General features: G+C 38.1%; 1 protein-coding gene across 2 annotated transcripts in view; it reads left to right on the top strand.

The window, feature by feature from the left end:
• Positions 1-530: 530 nt before the first annotated feature.
• The window catches only part of LOC6581714, a 53592-nt gene continuing 41581 nt past the window's right edge, over positions 531-12541 (top strand). For both annotated transcript variants that reach the window (XM_002007400.4, XM_044010308.1), the window contains exon 1: positions 531-1081. The gene's annotated coding sequence lies outside the window, so the exon portion shown is untranslated. The remainder of the gene's footprint in view (positions 1082-12541) is intronic.

Genomic DNA, 12541 nt, shown 5'->3' with positions numbered 1-12541 from the left:
AGCCCTCCAGACAATTGACGCAGCTTGAAGGCGTAGGCGGCGTGGTCAGAGTGTGTGGAGGAGCAAAGGGGACGAGTCGAGGGAACTGTGGCATTTGTCTGATTGTCTCGTTGACATGACGTTGCGCGATTTGTAAAAGGCTTTTGTTTTTGTTTTGCGTCTGCCTGACGGCCAGGCGCTGCCGTGGCTGCCGTGGCTGGCGTGTCTGCCGTGTCTGCCTACAAGTGAGCAACACGCGCCAATGATTATGTTGCCGCTGACAACGACAACACCAATAACAACAGCAACAGCAACAGCAACAATAATAGCAGCAACAACATCGACTAGCAACACGGCCAAATGGCCACACGGAGCACTCCGAAAAGTATGCAACGTTTCGTCTCCTGTTGTTGTTGTTGTTGTTGTTGTTGTATTCTTTTTTCGGTATTAGTTCTGGCTTGAAGCTTTTCATTGAGTAAAAGTGACGCATGCGCCGTGTGAGTTTCGGCCAAGCCAGACGAATGGCAGTGCCAGACGATGTTGGCCGTTCAGTTCGTTGTTGACATTCGTGCCTGCTGGACGTTTTCACTGGCGGCAACGGGCCGTATGCGTTATATTTGTTAGCCAGCCAACGCGTTTCAGACGAGAGACACGCGCTTATTGGATTTTTGGCGCAAGTAGCAAAAAGCCGGTTAAAGTGTTAAGAGCGTGTAATTTTCTCGGTGTATGAGTGTGTGTTTGTGTGTGTGTGTGTGTTTGTGAGCTGAGCATTCAAAAAAAAAAAAAAAAAAAAATAAGAAAAAGAAGCAAAAGCAAAAGGAAACAAAGCAGCAGAAATTCCAAGAAAATTAACTTGGCGCATTCTTGAACTGTTTATTGTTGTTGTGCTGGCAACTGGGTTAATTGTTGTGTGTGAGTGTGTGTGCTTGTGTGTGTGTGTGAGCAGGTGTGTGCGTGTGCGAGTGTGCGGGAATTATAACCAGCCAAATACAATAAAACACAAACCCGCAATGAAAGCGCAACAATAGTTCGTGGCACGCGATGAATGCAACAAGAGCGCCAAGAATTGCAATACCCAGAAACAAGTGAACACAAAACTCAGGTAAATGCCAAATTAATAAGTACATATATATGTACATATATCTATTGAAAAATTGGCTCCAGCTATAAATCAAGCAAGTGGCTCATGAAGTGCTTAAGCACAAAACTTTTCCCGCTTGAGCAAATAAAACAATTTTGCATTTAAATATTTAACCGTGGGCCATTGTCTTGCACTTTTTGCTCTGCATTTTGCCAGGGACATTAAAATGGGTTTCACTTTTGTTTATTTACTGATGCATTTTAATTAATTAAGCTGCATGCATTAAAAGCAGTTTAAGCATAAGGCTTATTTATTTTACGTTGCATTTAAATTATCATAAATGCTTGCATATTCCAATTAAATGTATATATATATGCATATAATTATTTTTACATTTTACAATATTTACTTATCGTTTTTAATTAAATGTATGTTAATATACATAAGGAAAAAAGTAATAAAATAAAATAATTAGCTCCTTAATATAAAACAGAATGGAAATAAACTTACAAAAGGTAAAAATATATATTTAAATTGCAGCAAAAAAGCAGATTAAATTCGCTTTGAGATAAATTAGCGTTATACAAACTAATTGTAACAACTAGTCAATGACAGTAAAGTATAGCAGAAAAATAGAAACATATAAATATATATATTTTCACTATTCATTGACGATTTGTCTACATATATTTTACTGCTAAATTTATCTTAAAGCTGATTTAATCCTCTTTTTTTAAACACCCGTGTATAGCAGCATTGCTAAATTTTAATTAAAGCAGCACAAAGAAGATTTTAAAATTAATTAATATAAATGCATAAAATATTCCTATAAATTCAACATAAATAAAATGAGACTTTGATAAATTCTGATAATAAATTTATATTAAATATATGTATATTGGATAATATATAGAAAAAAAACCAAATTATTAAATATATATCCATTATATATATTTTGAATATAGTTCAGAGCATTTTGCATGGTGACAAATTTAATTAAATATACTAAAATGTAGATTTATATTACTTTTCAATTTGTATAGATTTTAAAAATACTAATATATGTTTGTGAATGAATAAAAGTGTATTTTAAAATATTTAAAATAATAAGTATCAAATTAAAAAAAAAAATACTACTCGATAAAATATAATGACTAAAATAAGAAAGTAAAGAAATAATGAAATAATTTTAAGCACATAAGAAACACATTAAGAAATGAGTAAAAAACAATAAAAATTTAGCTGATTTATAAACAATTTTGCCATTTAGCTTTCAAATTTAATAATTGCAAAATTCCTATTTTGTTTCACTTTTAATTGAAGAGTATTCAATGTCGGCGGCGTTGGCATGTTGCCTTTGCCTGTTTTTGTTTTTATTATTATTCAGCGGAAGCCGCGCAGCAGCATTTATAAAAAGGTTTTTCTTGCTACTCTCGGGTTACGTGAGACACACACACACACACACACACACACACATATATATACCGAAGCCAACCGCTGGCGTTGGCTCTGCATTACCGTTCTTTTTATGACGGAAGTACATTTAAGCAGATTTTTTACTGTTTGCCCCTTTGCGGGACTCACAAAAGCGCGCAATGCGATCAGCACAGAAAATTTAAATATTTTTCTCCAGCTTCCTGCTGCTATTTTTCGCGCTTTTCTTCTCATTTCGCTGTCTTGCCAACAGAATTTATTGCCAGCCAAATTGCAATGTGTAGCCCCTTCCCCTTCCCCTTACCCACCAGCAAGCAATAAAAGGCAAGCACAATAAAATGGGTTTTACACATTGCATAAGCCCTGAAACCCTTTTTTACAGAGTCAGCTGTCAAAAAAAAAAAAAAAAAAAAATGAGCAACTGAAATTATAATTTGCTGCGATTCAACTCGACGTTTCATAATGTTTGATACACGTTTATTGAAATTTAATACAATTACCACGCACCTCAAGGCAACAACATGTGTGTAGGTGAGACTCCCTGTGTGTGCGCGTGTGTGTGTGTAAATAAGCCAAGCGAAAGCTAAGTGAAAGTCATAAGCTCAAAAAATACACCGAGCAAAGGGGCGACTGCTCGAGTTTTGGCAGGCGAGTCAATAAATAAATTTACATGTGACTTGCCTAAAGACCTTCCGCTGGCTGTTAATAGAAAAGGCTCGCATGGGCTTATGCCAGCTGCTTGTGACAGCTTGTATATACCCTGTTAATGAATGATAGAAGCTGAATTTAAATTTGGTTTTTAAAATGTTTTATCTATGGCATATAGAGTATGTCATCTATAGCATATATCATATAGCTGCTATAAGGTTAATTATTTATTTAAAGGGTATTACGAGCATAAAACATATATTGATAACATTTTTTTTAAAGAAAATTTTGAATATATTTGAGCATAAGCCAGACTTATTAAAAATGTTTTAATCAATATTATCTGCATAGGCTGAATTTACAGGGTATTTACTGACATATATGTAAGTAAATATTTATAGCTCTTGCACAGTCAAATTTATAGCATTATGAAGCTCATTTGCCAACATATAATTTTTTATAATAAGATTATTTCGCTCTAGACACATTTTACAGGGTATTTAGACATACACTAGCTCAGAGTTTCTATAGCATATATTACATTATTCTCAAATATTCTAAAAAAATACATACATATATTTTTTCCTTTGCCTCATCTAAACTGTATTCTAAACAACATTTACAGCTCTCCTCACATTTTACAGGGTATGTCATATATTCCTTCAAATATGTGCACTAAGGCCGCAGCTTTTCTCTGACTTATTATACGCCATGCGTAATGATATAATCTGCGAGATAAAAGAAACTTTCCAATGTTGGCAACTTTAGGGACCATTTAGATGGCAATTTAAATTTGCATAGCATTAGCTCGCTGACTTGTTGTCCCTTTCCCTCTCTCTCTCTCTCTCTCTCTCTCACACTCTGCCTAACTGCTCAAAAGTGCCTAGTCGAGCATCTGGCGACATTTATTAAGTGTGTAAGTGAGCTATTCAAAATCAAAGCAGCAGAAAAATCGTCTTCAGCGTCGCCTCATTGTCAACCACTGTGCAAAGGCCGTGTGGCATGCCAATGCGTTCCACAGCACTCAGTTGAGCTTCGGCCTGTGCGCTCAGCACAGAGAGTTTGGCTGCAACAATGCGCGCTCTGACATTTATGGCACGATATGCCGCCGCCGCCGCCGCCGCCGGCAGCTGGCAGACAAATGCCTTACGAGTGCCATACCAAGGCAGCCTCAAGGCGCCACAGCCACAGCCACAGCTGCTGTCACCTGTCGACATTTGCAATGGCTTCACGGCTCCAGCTGCAGCTCCATCAGACGCCTTTGGTCTCTTCTCGTAGCATACTTTTCAGCGCGCTGCATTTGCAATTTTCTATTAAGATTTGTTACGTGCCTCGCTGGCATTTGGAGATTGAAAGCCAAAAGACACTGAGCACCGGAGCAGCTGAGCACCTGAGCTGGAGCAATGGATCTAAGGTGCCTTTAGATGAGCTCAACATCAAAAATATTCATAGTTTGCCGAGTTTCTGTTTTGTGTAACTTTTTCGTGCAGATTAATCTACATTTTAGTTGATTTTCAGCCTTTGATGTTGTTTGCCTTTCTGATAACCGTTCATTAAAGTGAAGTCGGCTTAGCTCTTAAAGCAATTTTAATTAAAACCAGCTTTAGTCTTTATTAGACTCTCACTCACTCTATATATACTATATATACTTATAGCATCTTGAGGGCAATCTGTGAGCTACTACGACACACATGCCCAGGTGAACCTCTGGCTGCTCGCAACTTTCAGCGTAAAAAGTGTGAACAATTTTATTGTGCGGAAAATTCGCTGTGTGCGTGTGTTTGTGTGTGTTAACCTTCCTCGCATTCGAGCAAAAATACTTTTGCATAATTTAAAATAAAGGCAAAAAAACTGAAGGCAGCTTTACAAAAGCCGAGAGCTTCTCGGCCAAGGTAACAATAAAAGGTCGTCGCTTGCCCGTTTTTTGAGCGCCTTTCGTTCTGATTTTTTGCTTTCAGTTTTTCACCTCTAATTTCCGCCTCAGCTCTTGTTTGTCTTAAAGGCAACTGTTGTATGCCCGTTCCTCTGCTGGTCATGCACTTTGTGCATCTCGAGGCATTTCTAGTATTAAAGTCCTGCTGTTGCTGTTTGTTTGCTTTTTTTCGTAGGCTAATAACATAAAATTCTTTAATGGCATTCGCTGGCATTCAAAGCGTTTTTCAATTGAGCTCGGCTTCCTCTCCTGCCGAGCAGACAATTAAAGCGCCAAAAAAACATTGGAACACTCTCGCATGCAGCTAACCATGAAAAGCGTTGCATGCCACAATATGCATGTGCTGCATGCCAAAAAAGAGGACTCCCAAAAAAAAAAAGTATATAAATCTTAAATGCGTTCCGACATGTGTTGTGCGAAAAGGGAGAAGCAAACAAAAAAAAAAAAAAAAAAAAAAAAAGGGAATAAAGTTGAACGTCAAATAAATCCGCGCAAATAAAACTCAACCGAAACATCCGAAACTTTTTCACGTAAAGCCAAATATAAATAGGACAAAACTGAGCTAGGGTTTGTGAGGGGGGACAAGTGCTGTGAGGCAGCTGACATTGTTTTGTGTATTGCGTTGCGTTGCTTAGCTGCAGCAGCTGAGGCAGAGGCAGCCACCGCAAATTACTTGTCAAGTGCTTTGGCAATTGACGTCGCCTGCTTGACAGCCAGCCGCCAGCCAGCTTCCCGTTCTCCTTCCCTTTCTACTTTCTTTTCCATTTCCCTTTCCCTTTCGTTCCCATTCAATGCCAACTGCCAAACTGCGTCGCGCCACAGGCAACAGTTTTTGTTTAGTGTTTGTCCAGTGCGCGAAAGGAGTATATGGGCTAGCTCGATGTAGACTCGATATTTGGCAAATGCACTTGTGCTTACCTTCGTCGATTAAGCTGTTGAGGCAGAATGCATAGGTCTTCTGGTGCATTTTGAAGATATATGCATTTAAAGGAAAAATTTTGTATAGTTGGGTTTATGCATTGATGACAGCAAACTAATGCAGCTGAGTCTAGCTGAGCTTGGCAGCAGCATGTCTTTAACTTTGGGCTAGAAATATTGTTTAGGTCGCTCAGATTGTATCCTGAGTTTACTTTTATTTTATATATATTTTATTCTTATGTTATACACCGCACGTACAGCTTTCCCGACTTTATAGCTTTGTGAATGACCTAGCGAACATGGAACTCATCTTAAGACGTATTTCGATACGAGGTGAGGAGATAGCAATGCAAAGGAAAGCTAATACAGATTTGTTTCTATGGCTATATTTCAATATAAATAATATGTATGTATATCTATCTCTGTCTTTCAATATTTATTATCTATTATATATCTTTATCCGACTGTATCGATCTATATATATATCTAAATCTATCTATGCCTCTCCCTATCTATATTCTTCAAAGGAATGGATATATATATAGATATAAAGTTGGGTTTTTCAGCACAAATAAACCCTATGTTATAGCTCAGTATACAAATCACCATAGGAAGCTCTTCTCAACTCCAATTTCAAACTTTCATTCATATTGAGCAAGTACCACACAGTCAATATGAACCAATGTCAACATTTTCTCTTCTCGTGTTTTGTATTCAATCAACATTTGTGTTCCATTGAATATACTTTATGTAAATTGATGGAGAGCGAAAAAAAAAGGAAACGTAAAATAAATTGTAAAATCAGAAACTAAATGAAGAAATCTTGATTTATGGAAAACTGTAAGGCCGTAAGTACAGAGCGCTGACTTATAAACATGGCTTATACATAAAAAACAAAATAAGCTGAAAAGAAATTGAAAGTCTGACTTCGATTTAGATCGCGAAGCTTTAACTATGCATTGCGCAATAAATTTACATTGAGCGGCAAGAAACCAAAAATTTTGATGTTATGCAAAAAAGAAATTGAAGCGAAGTTGGAGGGAGTTGGGGGCGGGGAAGATGTACTCTTCAATGCAGAGCCAGCATATTACTTTGCGTAGACGAAAGGCGACGAGGCGCATAAATTGTGGCTGGTCTTAGGCATGCCACACGCACACATACACACACACACACACATAGCAAAGGCACGCCAACACACACGCACACACTCACACTAACTCACACTCAGCTTGCGCTTGTGTTTTGTTTTGCTTTGAGGGATTACACACATACGATACCTGCAGAAAGGAAGCAAAAGCAGAGAAGGCAAAGAGGAGGAGGAGGCGGAGAAGGAGGAGGTAAAAGGCAAGTGGAACCTTCGCAGCAGACGCAGTTGGACGTTGAGAGCTCATCTCTAGAGATTTGCCTAAATTATGATTTATACTTAAATTTATTTTGCCCGCAATATTTCGTATTTCGCTTTTTTCTTCTTCCTTCCTTCCTTCCTTCTCCCTTCTTTTCACTGACAGCGCAATTTTGGCGCAACTGCCTTGACTTGACTTTATTGAGAATGTTTATGCAGCATTATGCGCCTCGGCTAGGCTAGTCCAGTTCTGTCGGTCTACTCTGCAATTGCAGCTTTTGAGTCGAGCTGGTATATGAGTCCCGCTTGTGTGCTTCGTTGTCTCTATAATGTGACAGAGGCTCCACAGCGCACATTCATTTGCCACAGCTCTAATATAGATGGCATATATACATATATAATACATACATATATCACCTCATATCTAGCTTTATATCGATATCTGTATGTATTGGCGAATCGATAATGCTCTCACATGGCAAGTATTTGTAATAAATTTTACAACGCAAATCCAAGTGGCAAAGAGCGTATCCAAAATCAAGGCTCAATCAGGCTTGAGTCTGGGTCTTTTGCCTCACTCAACTAGTTTTCTCTCTGTGTGTGTCTCTCTCTCTCTCTCTCTATCTATCCTTCTTTTTTTGGCTTCATGCTTTTGTCGATTGTCGAAAACTTTCCACTTTTGGCAAATCACTTTGGCCCCTCCCCCCGCCCTCCCTCTTTCACGTTTTGCGGAAATTGCCTTTTAGTTGTGTGTATGATGGGAATCGAAATCGAAATGCTTGATTCGGGTAATTGTGGCCTGGCCAACGACCCAGATTAGTTGACTTTCTCCCCTCATTTGCATTTGCCAAAGATAAAGAGCAGCTTAGTTCCAATAATTTTTTTTTTTTATATATATTTTATAGGCTGCGCTCATAATGTGAGATTAGGATTTTTTTTTTAATTTCGCAGTTTTGTTATAATTTATTAAAAGGAAATATTCATATATATATTTATCTGCATATAATATTGCTATAGTTGCAGCTTTTAAGATTATGTTGACCTGACTATTCACATTACAATTATAATATTCATTTATATAAAATATTCATAAAAAATATTATTTTGAGAACTTTGCTCTAATATTATTTTTCCTGTTTTTTTCGTATTTTTTTTTTTATTAAAATAAAAATAATTTGGCTACTGTTGAATTTAGAGAAAATATTAATGAAAAATGTAGAAATAATATTACAGGAAAAAATATGTGAAAAACTGTTCAGCTTTAATTTAATTTTTTTCTTATTATTATTAACAATAGAGGGGTTTTTTTTAATTACTTTAGTTTCACTTGGTAAAATCAACTATACTAAAAATTTTTAAACAAAATTAATGGTCAGTTCTGTAAGCAAGAACTGCAAAAACGAGATTTGTTATTAAATTACAAAAGTTGAAATAAAATATAATTTTTTATAACATTTTTAGCTAACTATTTGTATGTGAAATTTTCAATATTTTGTTGGTTTTTATATTTTATATGTATTTATTATGTATTCAATGTAACCTATTTTCATAGAACAGGCTTTAAGCCTTAACTATTTACTGGATATTTTAATTGGCTTTAAAATGAAAGGCCTACGATCTCTTTGTTTCTCCCTGTCTCTCTCGCTCGTTCCCTCTGTTGGCATCTTAAGTCTTGCCTCTGGGCCAATTGACACGTCTTGCACAATATGTTTATTAATTATAATCCACTCGAGTCGACTGCTAATTAGTTTAATAATTAGCTGCAGCTGTTGTACATGATGCAGCTGAATTTGTGGCCTAAATCAAGCGACTGCTTGGGTCGCTCGCCGGCTGTCGACGATTTGTGTGCCGAAAATAGCCGTCACATGTGAAATGCATAAAGGCTGTAAGTCGCTAATACACACACGCAACACACACACACACACAAACACACACACGCGCTTGTTGAGTGTCGTAGGCTCGCTGTGTGCACACTTTCATTTTGTTTGTAATGCGTCCAATAATGGCGGCATTACGCTTATTTAACATGCGCACACACACACACATGGCCAACTAAAGCAGCTGTCCAAGCGTTGCGCACATGTGTACGTGCGTTTGGCAAGTTTATGAGTGTGCGTGTGCCTGTGCGTATGTGTGTGTGTCTGTGGCATGTGTGGATGCATAAAACTGTCCTTAACCCACAAAACACTGACAAGGGATAATATTAGCATAATATGAGTGCGTTGTGTATAAAGGGCCAAGTCTCAGCAGGCTAAAGTGTGAGTGTGTGAGAGTGTGTGTGGGTGTGTGACTGAGCGAGTATGTGTGCGTGTGTGGGAGTGTGCGCCAGTGTTGGCCAACAAAGCCTAAGCCGCATTGGGCCAGACGCAACCAAGCGACACTGCCACACAGTCGGCGGCCAATGCACAGTGGAATGTAATTGATATCAAAGCAGGCAAAATTATTAATTGATAATGAAGGAATAAACGTTTTGAAAGTGAGAGATTATTAACTGGTTGTAGCTCAGTAATAGTGATGTCAACGATTCTCTTTGAACTAAAAAAAAAAAGGTAATGCTCTTCTTTGCCTTAAAATAGGACACAAATTTGGGGCCGTCAAATATGCGCAGCATTCTAGGTCGCCAAATACAACCCTATTTATATCATATCATACAGGCATGCATGACTTTACTCACTACATACGTCTCATAGAGGTGACACGACATGACATGAAGTTGTGTGAGTGAGCAGCATAAAGCCTATTGAGTGAGCGTAGAGGCTTCGAGTTACTCGAGTCTTTGTATGCAGAAATTACTTCGTATTACTACTTCGTATATGCTCGGTTTGGTCGCTAGAGGCTCGAGCAGTACAAACAAGATACGACAAGATCAGTGTGCTACGAGCATTCAACCAGGGATGATCACAATTTAAAATTTTTATTTTTGCGTTAATCTTTCTGTTTCTCTCTCTCTCTCTCTCTCCCTGTTTAGTTTGTCGCAACGATCGTTTTTCTTCCCTGAAGACTAAGCTGGTCTATTATATATTCACACACAGGCAATTCATTCCACAGTACATCACAGTAGGAGTATAGAGTGAGAAAGAGCCCACATGTTCTCTAACTGCCGCGGGCTCTAGGCTCTTTGCTCTGCGGTGCATGGGCCGCAGCTGAAGTCGTAGAAATAAATATGACCAAATCGATATAGAAACATATAAAAATCTTAAGCCCATGTTGTAGAAATATTAAAAAAAAAAAAAAATATATATATATATATATATATATATATATATACATATACATATATCGTATGTTTAGCTCGAAAGGTTAAAGAAACAAAATCGGTTTGAACTTTTCTACAACGTTTTTATTTTCTTTATTTTTGTTTGTGTTGTTGTTGCTGCTATTACTGGCGCTTGAGCCTTATCAAATTGCGGTTATCTTTGTGGCTTAGCATATATGGGCAAACAAAATATATACATATATAAGAATATTATGGCCATTTACATATGCTTCTTGCCGAAAGCGGAAATCAGCTTCAAGTGAGGCCATAAAATATTGTGAGCTCCTCTTGCAGCTGAGTTTTTATCAATTTAATTGGCTGCTGCTGCTCTTACAGGATTAAGCAAAAATGGTGAGACCTGGCCATTTATATATCTATAACATGCCGTACGGATCGTAAGAAATTTAATAACGCTTAATGCCATTTCTTTGCTGGCCAAAGGCACAAAAATTTGAGAGCTCGCAATAAATGAGCCGTTAAACACTTTAAGTTGGCCAACACACATACATACATGCGTGCGTGTTTGAGTGTGTGCGTGTGTGCGTGCGTGTGTGTCTGCGGCTACTGATATGCTAGCGTGTGGGCCATTTTATTGCCGCTTTATTGTGGCCGACCGAGTCTTAGCCATGTTAAGCGTCATAAACGGGTTAATGACTTGGAAGTTGCTTTTAATGCGCCACACTCGTTGTTGTTGTTGTTGTTGCTGACATCGCTCTTGCTGTTGCTGTTATTATTGTGGCTGTTGTAGTTGTTGTTGTTGTTGTTGTTGCTGTTGTTGCTGTTGTTGTTATTGTGGTTGTTGTCTACCACTCAAGTTTTGGCTCTTAAGCGGCTTGCCTTCGCTTTGGCCTTTGTCTCCTTTTATTTTTTCTTCCCTTTTTTTTTTATCAATTTTGTTGCGATTTTTCGACTGTTTTTATACCCTGTAGGAATTAAAAAAGACGGGTATTTATACTTTTTCTCGATAAGTATATATGTTACTGATGGTTGTTATAACAGTCGAGCTGCTCTTGCCCTGTCCAGACATCAGCCTATCCATTTGTCTGCCTAGTCTTCTACAGATTTCTGCTTCCATCGGCTCCTCCTAGCCTCATCAACTCTTATAAGAGGAGGCCGTATACAGTGTTTATCTTATACAACTCTCTGCAATAAAATTCATTGAAATCGATCAAAATTTATATCAATTTTTACAACATATCTCGCCTGTTTTAAGAGCTAGACCCATCAAATGGTGTATAAAGAGTCTGCTAAGGCATATGAGCATGTTGAGTACTCTACTTTCTGAGCTTATCTTCCATCTCGACCTAAAACACTCAACAGCTTCAAGTCACTTGGCACAGCCTATCTTGTAGTCCTTTCCATGTCTTTCTCTCTCTCGCTCTCTCTCTCTTTCTCGCTCTCTTATTCTCTGTCACTCTCTCATATGCTGTTTTTTGTTTGCTCGACCCCGGCCACAGCATAATTATATTTTTATGGCCAACTTTTAATTTGTTTGCACATGTGCTACTCGTAGCTCTTCTCGCAGGGCTCTTAGCTTAGATCATATCGTTGGGCAGCGGGGCACATAAAACTTATTCTTTTGGCTTTGCCATATCGACACGCTTTCTTTGTTTTTTTGCCACTCAAGTGTTTTTCTTTCGGGAGAGGCGGAGGGCGCCAACAAATTGCCAACCAGTTGCGTGGGCGTGCCTCATACTCTGCCTCTTTGACTACCTCGTTCAGTGTTAGACATTTCCGTGGTATACAAATGGGAGGTCATTTTTATTTAACAATATGCGTTATTATTGCCACGGTCATTGTGTATCGCCTGGTCTATATGTGTGGTGTGTGTGTGTGTGTGTGCGTGTGTGTGTGGCAGGCAGGAAGGCAGTCAGGCAGGCGTTCAGGCGTAAATGTTTTATGTAGCCATATTTTGATTTATGCCATTGCGAGACCTGCGTTTAGGTGTTA

The sequence above is a fragment of the Drosophila mojavensis genome, unplaced genomic scaffold (genome assembly GCF_018153725.1).
Source record: "Drosophila mojavensis isolate 15081-1352.22 unplaced genomic scaffold, ASM1815372v1 contig_74, whole genome shotgun sequence".
In the NCBI taxonomy this organism is placed as follows: Eukaryota; Metazoa; Arthropoda; class Insecta; order Diptera; family Drosophilidae; genus Drosophila; species Drosophila mojavensis.
This window is presented reverse-complemented; position numbering and strand designations above follow the sequence as displayed.